The sequence below is a fragment of the Balaenoptera musculus genome, chromosome 2 (genome assembly GCF_009873245.2).
Source record: "Balaenoptera musculus isolate JJ_BM4_2016_0621 chromosome 2, mBalMus1.pri.v3, whole genome shotgun sequence".
Lineage (NCBI taxonomy): Eukaryota > Metazoa > Chordata > Mammalia > Artiodactyla > Balaenopteridae > Balaenoptera > Balaenoptera musculus.
In genome coordinates, this window is record NC_045786.1 from 73,548,275 (window position 1) to 73,560,350 (window position 12,076).

The 12,076-nt window shown below is 46.8% G+C and overlaps 1 protein-coding gene across 1 annotated transcript in view; it reads left to right on the top strand.

Annotated features, from left to right (window-relative positions):
- The first annotated feature begins 5,351 nt into the window (after positions 1 to 5,351).
- Positions 5,352 to 12,076, top strand: part of ANXA2 (annexin A2) — a 44,316-nt gene continuing 37,591 nt past the window's right edge. The window contains exon 1 of the mRNA XM_036843177.1: positions 5,352 to 5,448. The gene's annotated coding sequence lies outside the window, so the exon portion shown is untranslated. The remainder of the gene's footprint in view (positions 5,449 to 12,076) is intronic.

Sequence of the window (12,076 nt, forward strand, 5' to 3'; positions counted from 1 at the left end):
TTATGCATGCATTCTTGATTTATTGTTTGGCTGGGTATGGAATTCTAGTTGCAAAATAACGATTTTTTATATTTATCTTTCCTGATACATTAAGTTAGCATTCTTCTCTAAGAGCTTTCTCTGTCCCCTCTTTGTGTATTTTCTATTTTACTATCAGACTATTCAATGTGTATCATCAGTTCCTATCATTATTCAATATGATGCTCAAATTGCCCCCAGTTTTAACCAGTGAGAATCCCTTCAAGTTGGCTTTTGTGTCTTTTTGCTATGTTCCCATAAGTCATTTAACACAAAGCCCATCACGTCTTTTCTCTCTGTCCCACCTCTGGAACCAGCCATTTCTCTAAGAACTAGACCATTTACTGGGGAATAGTATTTGGAAACTAAGATCTGAGTCTCATCATGACATTCTCCTTTCTTACCTTTCATATATGACTTATTTTTTTAATCTCTCTGGAATCTTTTAGGAATTTCTCCCTGGCCCCATCCAGTGTTCTGAAATTTCATGATAATGTGCCTTGGGTTTGTTTTTCCATTTCTTATAGCTTTCTCAATCTAAAGACTCAGCCTTCAGTTCTAAAAAATGGTCTTCAGTTATTTCTTGGTGATTTTCTCCCCTCCATTTTCCCTATTTTTCTTTCTAGAACTCCTATTATTTGGATGTTGGGTTTTCCAGATAGATCTTTTTCCTCTTCTGGCCACGTCTTCAAATATAATACATTATTATATACTGATTGCATATAACAAGCCTCAAGGTAATAGCAGCTTTATGGTTGGTGAGACTCTAAGCCATATAATGTAGGGGACTTGGAGACAGCCTGTGTCTCCCTGAAGCAATGGTGGTATGTGAGAGATATGGTGTAATGGAAAAAGCAGTGGATTGAAAGGCAGACAGATGTATTCTACCCTCAGTTCTGCCACTTACTAGTTTAAGGATTGTGGTAGATTGTCTACAGAGGTGGTTGCCAACAACTCCTTCCACTCATGTAAACATATGTCTCTCCCTTTATGAAGAGGTGGAATCTATTTCCCCTTCCCTTGAATCTGGGTTATATGACTTCCCTTAATCAATGGGATGCAGCGGAAGTGGCACTGTTCCACTTCTGGGCCCAGCAGCTTCCACTTTCACTCTTGAAGATCAGTAACTACCCTGCTGGAGGCAGGCCCTTGTGGATCTTCCAGCCTCCTTTGAGTCTCCCTAGACAACTCTAAATAGACCAGAGATGAGTTGACTCCATGAACTCTGCCCTATGTGGAATCATGAACAACTACATCGGTTGTTGTTTTAAGTTTCTAAGATTTGGAGGTGGTTTATTTCCTAGTAATAGGTCACTGAAACAGAAGTTAGTATGTGGATGTGGAGTGTTGCTATAACAAAAACCTAAAATATATGACATTGACTTTACTTCCAGACAGTAACCGGAGAGAAGACTGTTAGTGGAGGTTGGAAAAGCGGTAAGGAAATTGCTACAGAAGGCTGGAGAAAAGGCAACCCAGGTTATGTATTGGCAGAATGTTTAACATTACTGTTGCCTGTGGTAACATGAGTGATAAGAAAATGTGCCTAATGAACTTGTGAATCTAGTCAAGGAGATTTCCGGGCAGAATGCTGAAAATGCCAGTGGTCTTTTTTAGCCGCTTATGATAAAGTACAAGAAGAAAAAAAATGCACTAAATAAAGATGTTTGGTTTTCAAGCAGAATTCTAGCCAATGAAAGATTTGCAAAGTAAGAAACGGCCTCAGAATAAAGATCCAATCACATGTGGCTGGAAAACTTTTTTTTTTTTAATTAATTAATTAATTAATTTATGGCTGTGTTGGGTCTTCGTTTCTGTGTGAGGGCTTTCTCTAGTTGTGGCAAGCGGGGGCCACTCTTCATCGCGGTGTGCGGGCCTCTCACTATCGCAGCCTCTCTTGTTGCGGAGCACAGGCTCCAGACGCGCAGGCTCAGCAATTGTGGCTCAGGGGCCTAGTCGCTCTGCAGCATGTGGGATCTTCCCAGACCAGGGCTCGAACCCGTGTCCCCTGCATTGGCAGGCAGATTCTCAACCACTGCGCCACCAGGGAAGCCCCCAAAACTTTTTTTTATTTTTAAAATTCCAGAAAGATTTAACGTGGTACTTTGAAGACCATCTCAGGGCTTCTAAGAATCTTAAGTGCATTGTTCCTGCCTGACAAGCTCAAAGTAAAGAGAGAGATCTATTATTAGAAAAAATAATCAATGTGAGTTTTGGAGCATGGAGTTAAGCCTCATTAAGATTTACAGAAATTCCACAAAGTTTTTGAGAAAATTGCATTGGATATGAATTTTGGAGCATGGAATGAACCTCAATAAGATTTATAGAAAATCCACAGAATTTTAAAGATAATTGTATTAATGAAAGGACTGCCAGGTTGGACACAGAAACAGTTGAAAAGAAGTTTCTGGGCCTTCAAGTTTCTACTAGCATGAAGCAGGTTGAGAGAGCTACTCAGCTACAAATATGGACCATTCTTAAGGAAAAGGAAAGACATGTCAAGAGAGTGGAATCAAGAGGCCAGAAGGCAAAGCCAAAAACCAGATGATGGATTAAAGCAAAGATTGGCAAACTACAGCCCATAAAGTCAATCCAGCCTATTTTTGGATAGCCCACAAGCTAAGAGGCCTGGCAGCTTCAGCTTTTGCTTTTTGAGAGCCAGCTTCCGTTATTATCCTAGTGTAGAGAGGAGGACCTGGCAGATGAGAGGATGGAGGGACCCAGCCTGCTCTCAGCCATTCTAGCAACCCTAGCTGAGGCACCAAATGAGTGAAGTTCCTTTCCATCCTACAACCCTAGTTCAGCTGCCCCATCCAACACCATGGAGAAGAGACAAGCTGTTGCCCCTGAGTCCTGTCCATATTGCAAAATCATGAGCAAATAAATGGTTTTATTTATGTTTGAACCACTAAGTTTTGGTGGTAATTTGTTAAACTGCAATAAGTAACTTGAGTGCATTTTTAAATTTCTGGACTGGGCAGGAGACTTTATTTGGGCTCCAGTTTCTTCATCTATAAAAATCAAGAATTGGAAATGTTAGTCTCTTAAGGACCCTCTCTGCTCTAACATTCTGTTATTGGGTGAATAATTCTATTATTCTGTAAGTTTTAGTGAGTGCCTATCACTGCTAGCTAGGCACAATTAGCAGGGTTGAGGTGCAGCAGAGAAAGTGTGAACAAAATAAAGTCAAGGGCTTCCCTGGTGGCGCAGTGGTTGAGAGTCTGCCTGCCAATGCAGGGGACACGGGTTCGAGCCCTGGTCTGGGAAGATCCCACATGCCGCGGAGCAACTGGGCCCGTGAGCCACAATTACTGAGCCTGCGTGTCTGGAGCCTGTGCTCCGCAATGAGAGGCCGCGATAGTGAGAGGCCCGTGCACAGCGATGAAGAGTGGCCCCCGCTTGCCACAACTAGAGAAAGCACAGAAACGAAGACCCAACACAGCCAAAAATAAATAAACAAATTTATAAAAAAAAAAAATAAATAAAGTCAAGGCTTTAGAGAACAGAACGCACAGCAGCAGACACAATCTGAGATCTGTTGTTGTAAACATTCTTCCAGCCATGGAGGAGAAAGAAAGAAAAAAGGATCTTTGCACTCAGAGATTCAAAAGCTCATTTAAACTGGCAGAATTGGCCCCCCATTCCTCAGAAAGAGCAAACCATGACTTCTGATAGCTTCCTTTTTATGAAAGTACCAGTGTGAAGTTCTGTAGCAAGAAGCAGACTCTGGTTATTGGACAGATCTGTATGTTTGGCTTTGCTGGATGCCCTAGACAAGCAAAAGCATTCTTCTGGCTACTTGGCTTTTAGGTATTCCACGTGATTTGAATTAAATCTTATCTTCTGTAGAGGGCCTTTCACAGCACAGCTGGGCATCAGAGGCCCAGAGAAGAGAAGGGAAGCAGAATCCCGGTCACCATTACGGTCAGCCTGTGTTCTCCTTCTGTTCCAAAATGTTTAGGCTGTAAAGCTTGCATTCTAAATTGAAGGGCTATAAATGTAAATCAGAAATTGTATCAACAGAATTGCTTTATTTTCTATTTGTCCTTCTGACAGTGCCTATAATGTTTCACTGAGTGAAAGAAACGGGTAACACTGCCCTGGGCTGAGTGTCCAGAGACCCCATTTGTGGTCTGGACTTGACTGTGAGCTTGGCAACGATGTCTTGGCCTTGCTGTTTCCTGATTCCCAGGAGTGAAGTGACGCTCAACTGGAAAGTAAAAACGGACGTTAAGATAGACGGAGGATTAAAACAGAACCATCAGGAGAAAGAGCTAAGTGAGGTCTGTGAAAAGAAGGAATTAAAAGGTGCAGAGAGATCTTTGGGATTCTTAGCAAAACTCTCCTGCTAGTTTGAGGTCTGAGTACAGTATTTGCGCAATCAACCACAAAGCCATGTTTGCCTGCATGTTGCCACTGCGGTTCATGGAAGCAGAGAGTGGAAGAAAAGCGAGAAACAGCAAAACCAAGCCAGGGAGCTGAGTCTGAGAAAAAACAAAAAACCAAAAAAACAACGGCAGTTAGGACAGAAGGAAGGGAGGAAACTTCTTTGTTGGAACTCGAGGTTCAAAGCCACCGGCCCCACCCAGCCCAGGACGGCCTGCCACGAGGACGCGCGGGAGGCCCGGAGGGTCGCGGGAGGCATGGAGGGAAGCCAAGCAGAGCGCGCTCGGGAAAAGGGCGCCTCCCCGGGCGGGCGGGGTGGGACCTTGGCTCCTGGCTTCGGCCTCCTACCCCCCCACCCAACTCCCACCGTGGCTCCGCGTCTCCCAGCGCGCTCCGAGGCCGGGGCGGGGCCAGTCCTTTGCCCGCCAGGACCTGGCGGATCTCCCTCCCCGCGCTCCTCCCGGCAATAGCCGGTCAGAGGTTAAGCTGATATGTTTGCAGACGGTAACGGGGAGCTGGATGCCAACGGCCCAGCTCAGGGGAATCACGATTTATGTTTCTTGGAACAATTCTTCCTTCCATTGCATTGACTGACGCCTTAAACAAACAAACAAAAAAGTGACTTAAGGTCAGAGTCGACGAAAGTCTTGCAAACGTATTAACCTGAGGCAGGGCTGCGCACTCGACGTGGCGCTCGAGAAGTAAAAGAGAAAGAGAGGAGGAAACTAGGCCGGTACTGGTGCTCGAGGAAGCCTCGGCGGCACTTCACCGGAGGGCAGAACCGTGGGCGTGGGGCCGCTCCCACTGGCGCGGCCCGGGGAACGTTCCAGGGCTAGGCGTCCCCCGCGACCGAGCGGGCAGGCCGGGGAGTCTGAGTCACCCCGACTCGGGTGCTAGCGGCCGGAGCAGGAGAAGGCGGGGCGGGCCGGGCGGGGCGGGCCTCTCCGTGCACCGCGAGGATGTGGCGGCTATAAAAGCCCCACCCAGGCCAGCTGGCTCCGCTCTGCATCTGGCGACGCTCGCAGCGCACTGCGCCTGGCCCAGGTAAGCGGGGCGCCCTGCCCGCCCTCCCGCCCGCGATGGCCCCGGGGCCGCCGCGCTGGCGGGGTGTGGAGAGCGGGGGAAGGAGACGGCCTTGCAAAGAGCAGTTCTGGAGACGGGGACTCGGGAGGCCGTCCTGGGAGGGGGCTGAAGGGACGGTCCGCACTAGGAGCTTTGCGAGGAGGGCGCCCAGTGGCGAGGGGGGTCTGGACAGGAGTGAGGGGGGCCGGGTGTGCCCCGGCCTGTGGGGTGCAGGGCAGAAGGAGGGGGTCGGGCATCCCCCACGAAGTGCTCACAGGAAGCCCGACGAGGTGGCGCCGGGGAGGGGGGCGGAGGGAGGCCTAGCATTCCAGACGCGCCGGGCGCCGCTGGGGGGCTGGGTGTGGCCTCCCTGCGAGTCCCTGGTCGGGTGGAGAGCAGACGTACGGCACCCTCCACGTTTAACACTAAGCGCTACGGCTGTCTAGAAAGTAATCCCCATCTGTTCCAAGTTAACTTTACTTGAAACAAACGCGCATTTGTGGAACTTGTGCCGACGAGCAGGAGGGAAGCAGTCGGGGGAGAACGAGGGGTGGGAGTTTTTAGCAGCAACCTCCTGCCCCAGTAAAACAAAGCAACGGAAGAACCTCCCCTCATTCTCCTTTGTCTAGCTTAGCTTGTAGGAGAGCAACTTCTGATTTCCGTGTATCTGGAGAGTTTGTTATTTGGTTGACTACTTTTGCATCAGGAAAGGAAGTGTTCCCCCGTGGTTCTGTGGGGAGAATCGTCACTGACTTACTGGCGCTGATGCGACATTGAGTCAGGGACAGAGGGTACAGAAAAGGGCGTAGCCCCCCCCCCCCCCCGGGCTGCTCCTTGTAGCTCTGTGAGATGGGTCCCAGCGCCTGGTGTTGTAGGCCTGGATTCCATCAACTCTCAGTTAAAAAGGTGTGGACATCAATTTCCTTATCTATGAAAGTGGTTTAAGAATGCACATTCTTACTTTCCCCACATAGTGTTATTATCGAAGATTCCAAAAAACATGTTCATTCAAAAATAAATTTGTAAAGCACACTGAAAACATAAAGTGCCGTACCAAAACCGAGTGTCATTTTTTTTGTGTTAAGATTTGCCGTTTTAAAGCTATTAAAGGTAAAAGAACAGTAACCTCATGGGGCACTCTGGGTCTTTACCAGGAACCCTAAGGTCCTGGAGTCCAGGGGTCGGGACCCCTGAGCTCATACTGACGGTACTGATGGGTTCTGTCCAAAAGTGTGCCCTACTGTGCCTGTCCGGAACTTGGTCATTTCGAATGCAGAATGCGCTGTAGCACTGAAACAATGTTATAGAAGGTGCTTAGGTTCTCAGGCTAACCCAGAAAACCCCTACCTTAACCTGCACTATATCAAAGTACTGATAGTACATGCCTAATTTGCGGGATGGGAGTGATGGTGGGTGGGGAGGGAGGGTGGGAGGAGGGTGAGGTATAATACATAAGAGTAAATCATTGAAGTATTTTACTGGAAGTTTTCTAAGTTTTAAGGTTGGCCCTGATTAAATTATTTTAATTGGAAAATTATGTCCTTATCACCCTCTCTACTTTTCTCTCTTCCTCCTGCCTCCTTGGAGAGCGCCCCCCGCCCCCGGCCCCGACATACTACAAAAGCCTGTCCTTGCTTCTGCAGTTCTGCTGCATTCCCCCCTCCCTCCCACTTCAGTGTTCTCATACCCAGCTAGAGACTAGCAGATTGAGTCAATATTCATTAATATTCAATGTTAGGAATGGCTGGTGGTCCTGAAATCCTCAGCAACCCAGGGGAGATGTGTTATTTAAAAGATAACAAGAACATTTTTAAACCTAAACATCTGTAATTTATAGAATTTGAGGCTGTGGAAGGAGCCACATAATATAATATTCAGGCATTTTGAAGGAAGATCTCATATGAGGCCCGGTTCAGTGTCCTTAGTGGTCAGTGGTGTTAAGACCATCCCATACAGCACTTCTGACTCCACCTGTTATCTCAAATCTTCAGTCAAGGCTTTCTCCAGAGGTATCGATTGCATCTGCAGTGCAAGGGTGTGACCATCAATGTAAATTTTTTAGTTGGAGGTTTATGATTGGGGGACCGCCTAGATTTTGTGATTTCCTGCAGTGCTAAATGGCTTGCCTGTTGCAAATGCCCAGGAAATATTGCTGACTCACTGGCTTTGAGCAGGAGCTTGGTCTTGGACTGGGGTCACGATACTTAACATCCTCTTGTCTTTGAGCTATTAAAAATGCTGTATCGATTGACATGCCGGCAATCGTGGCCATTGGTTTCCTGACTAATTTCTAATTTAAGTAGTTTTCCTGGCAAGGTAGATATCCTTCTTTAATTGTTATTGATTTTGAGGGTTGTAGGCTCTTCTTGCACCATCGGGCCTAGAATCTGGCCTTTGTTCTTGGTCTTCCCTTGTGTGGGGCTGTGGGCCTGCTGAGGCATTTCTTACAAACTGAGCATGGGTGTGTCACAAATAGAAGTCCCAGGCTCTCTTGGGATGCCTTAAACATCTGTTCATTCCACAATATTTATTAAGCACCTACTATGTTCTACTCACAGTATAAGCACTGAGGATATAGCACTGAACAAAACAGACCAAAACAAAAACAAAAACAAAACTCTGCTCTTTAGGCTTTAAATCTAGTGGGGAAAAAAATAAAATAGACAAAATCGAGTGAATTGTATAGACAGTAATTGGATTTTGAGCTTTACATTCTCCCAAATTAATATTTGTTTCCAAACTTGGTTGGGGCTCATTTCCCCTTTAATCCAGCTGTTCCACAGACCTGAGCTTCATAGTTTACTTGCTTTAGGGAAAGTGTTGTTTAAAGTTATCATTGACTTAACCTGCCTTCTGGATTTGACTGTGAGAATATAAACGGAAGGCTTCCCTGGTGGTGCAGTGGTTAAGGATCCGCCTGCCAATGCAGGGGACACGGGTTCGAGCCTTGGTCTGGGAAGATCCCATATGCCACGGAGCAACTAAGCCCGTGCACCACAACTACTGAGCCTGCACTCTAGAGCCCGTGAGCCACAATTACCGAGCCCGTGCGCCACAACTACTAAGCCTGTGCTCTAGAACCTGCGAGCCACAACTACTGAAGCCTGCCCACCTAGAGCCCGTGCTCCGCAACGAGAGAAGCCACCGCAATGAGAAGCCCGCGCACTGCGATGAAGAGTAGACCCCGCTCGCCGCAACTAGAGAAAGCCGAAAGCCCTCGCACGGGTAGCAACGAAGACCCAACACAGCCAAAAATAAAAAAAAAAAAGAAAGAATAGAAATGGAATGTTCTTTTTTTTGCATGCATATGGGAATCCACCTCCCTCTTTTTCTCCCCGGTGCCACACCCTATTCTAGTTGTAGGCTACATCAGGAGGAAACTCCAGTCTTTTAAAAAAATTTTTTTCCGCTCTTTCACTGTCAGGTCTGTTTTTCCTCCTCCAGTTGCCGTAGGCGGTCCCCATCTCCTTTGTTGGGGAGCAGGTCAGCTGTAGGGGTCAGGAGATGCCCAGCCTTGTTCTTTGCAGTGGCTCCAGTGAGATTACTTCCAAGTCTCCCCTAGGGTACACCTGAAGCTGTGAAACTGTCTGAGCTCAGTCTTGTCAGAAGTCAGTAGCATCTAAGTGGTCTGAGTTACACTCCCAGGCTTGGGGTGGGAAGTTCTGACTCAAGGGCGTGGCCGTCACATGGAATCCTTGCCCTTTGTCTCTCTGCCACACCCAGTCCCCACACTCCCAGCTCAGAGGAAATCAGAGTCCCAAGGCCACTTGCAAATCTTTCCTCCTTGCTGCCTCCTTCCCTGCCTTTCTTGCCACAAGGAGATGAAGGTTACTTTTCCACGTTGTCCCGTGGACAGAGCTACGAGCCAAGGGGCCCTGACGGTATTAAAGGTGGAAGTTGAGCTGTGGGAGAAGGTGAAGAGCTGCATATCGTATGAGAAAGAGGCTGTCTCCTGAATTGCTCTACCAGGCTTTACAAAGATGTGAACAGAGGCTGGGAATTGAAGCCTCCAGCTCTGAATGTATGGAACTGGAACTGCATTTGAGATACTCAGTCCGAGGAAGAGAAAGGAAATTGAGGAAGGAGAATGTAGTGGAAAAGAAGGAAAAAAAGATATAATGTGGAAAGACCCAGTGTGTGTAAACCATCCAAAAATGTGAGTGAACGCCTACGGTGTGTTAGGCACTGTGCTCAGACCTATGGGGAAATGGGGATGAATAAGACAGAAACCCTGGGGGCAGATAGAATGGAAGACCGCCTTTGTACCCTCAGCTCTGATATTTCACAGATACACCAAGAGAGACAGGAGCGCAGAGCAGGGAGAGGTACAGGAGAAAGGTAACAGTATTTTTTGTGTCCTGAAGTCTCCTGAGGATGTCAGCTGACCCAGATAGAGCATTCCCAGTAGAGGGAACTTGGAAAACCCAGGCCTAGAGGTAGTGGGACAGTGCTGAATGTGTTTGGAGAATTACCAATCCAGTCTGACTTCGGTGCTGGGTGTGTGTGTGTGTGTGTGTGTGTACGTGTTTGCATGTGCTTTATTTATGGAAAAGTAGGTAGAGTCCAGAGTGTGGAAGATCTTGAATGCTGTGTAGACTTTTTTCTGTAAGCAGCAGGGCCCCATTGGAAATATAATATTTGGGCCATAAAACACTGAAATTGAGTTGTAGATGTGAAGAGCTTGATTTCTCAACCGTGAGAGTACTTTGTGCCAAGTGACATCATTCTTCTGCACGTCTCTTTCTGCCCACTCCAACCCCACGTCGGGAGATTGAACGAGAGGCTCTGAGAGGTTGAGGCCACAGTGTGTCTGGAGTTAGTAAACAAATATTGATTCAGATCAGGCAGCAAAAGGGACAGGCCAGAGCAAGTGCAGCACCAGTGTCCATCCTGTTCAGTTTGATCAAGGCCCCTGGGCGGAATTCCAGGATTTCTGGGGAATGACTTGCCCCTGTGACTCAGGCATTAATCAAGCCCATAAAAACCAAGGAGAAAACTGTGTGCTTTCAGGAAGGTTCTGTTAAATAAAAATGCTCTGGGAGGGAGGGGTGGAGAGTGAATAAAGTGGGAACTCTACCCCTATCCCCCACTCATGCATTTTTTTTTCCCCCTCTTGGTTTAAAATTCCAGTCTGGTCCTGTAGACCCAGGACTGCACAGTAAGGGCTTGGCGGGTAATCCCAACCCTCCATCCCCACACCCGCCCCCATTTTTTTTGGTTTTAAAAAATCCTCCTTTGTATCATCCAGTCTCTGATTGATTCATCATGGTTGCTAGGGATGTGTTTTGCAGTAACACATCAACACTCCACATTTTAAAAGTGGGTGTGACCACGAAACTGCTGGGTTGTACTCAGATTCTGCTGGGCAGAGGAGCCCTGTTGCCATGTGTTTTTGTTTGTTTGTGAGAATTAATATTTGGGCTTTCTGGAGCTGGTTCTTCATTCATTTCAGTAGAACTTGTTGTTATTATTTGAAGCACTAACTTTTAGGTTTACTTTTTTTGTTTGTTTCAACCTTTTTGCAAACTTTCTTTTACTTTTTTGAGGGGGGCGGGGAGACGTTAAGGCTGTTTTACTTGTGCTATTTTTGTTGCAACTGTGTGTTGGAAGTGAAACAGTGAGGTGCAGTGTAATCTATTGGGTTTAAAAAAAAAAAAAAAAAGGACAAACTCTTAAGTTATCTTTAAGATAGTGCTTATGTTAGATGTAAGTTGCTTCTTTTCCAGCAGCTGCACAGATTTCTTTAATGTCTAGCTTTGTGCTATAAGAGCTTTTCCAGTCAGGCAATTAGTCTCATTTATTAATATTTTCAAGGCCAGAGGAAACTGTTCCGTTCCCTTCATTAGGGTGGAGTGTCTGTGTTCCCTTCCCAGTGGTGCGTTATTTCAAGCCAGTTTGAAGTGGGTATGGCTCTCAGTGAGTCTCCTTGTACTTCTCTAGTTATTTTCTTAAACAAAAAACTTTCCCTGAGGAAGGCGATTTTAACAATCTTGTCTAGCCACCCAACCCTTCCCTGCGAATAAGAGGTACTGGTATGTGGAGGTACTCATCAACAGATTGAATTTGCTGATTTTTTTCTTTTCCTTTTTTGCAAGTTGAAACCAGTTGGAGATCTGGGTGAGGCTGTAGTGTTGGAAAGAGTGACGCCATTTTTGTGTTCTGTGGAGAAGTCTGCCAGAAACGGAGCGGTTGTTCTGCTTTTAATGCGCTTATGAATTTTTCAGTGTGCTGAGTGGTCACTGGGGGTGGAATTGTCTCCTATGGTATGGAGACTTAAAAACAACAGGTACACTAAAAAGGCAGAGCTATTGTTTCAGTAAGAAAATTCAGCCTCCAGAGCAAATACGGTGAATGGATACTGAGTATTGGCATCAAATCCCTTTCCATAGCCAAGCTTAAATTTGCACCATTCAGAAACTTACATCTCAGGCCCCCCACGTGCCACCACGTTAGACATGGCTGGTTTTAAAGCTGGCCTCTTGTCCCCCCGCCTCCCCGGGACACTCTCCCACATCCCATCTCCTCAGGCTTTCCCTTGTTTCTCTGGCTGGAACCTTCCAGGGTGAGTGAGTGTCCTTCTCAGAAACTAGTCAGTACCTCACCTCTCAGA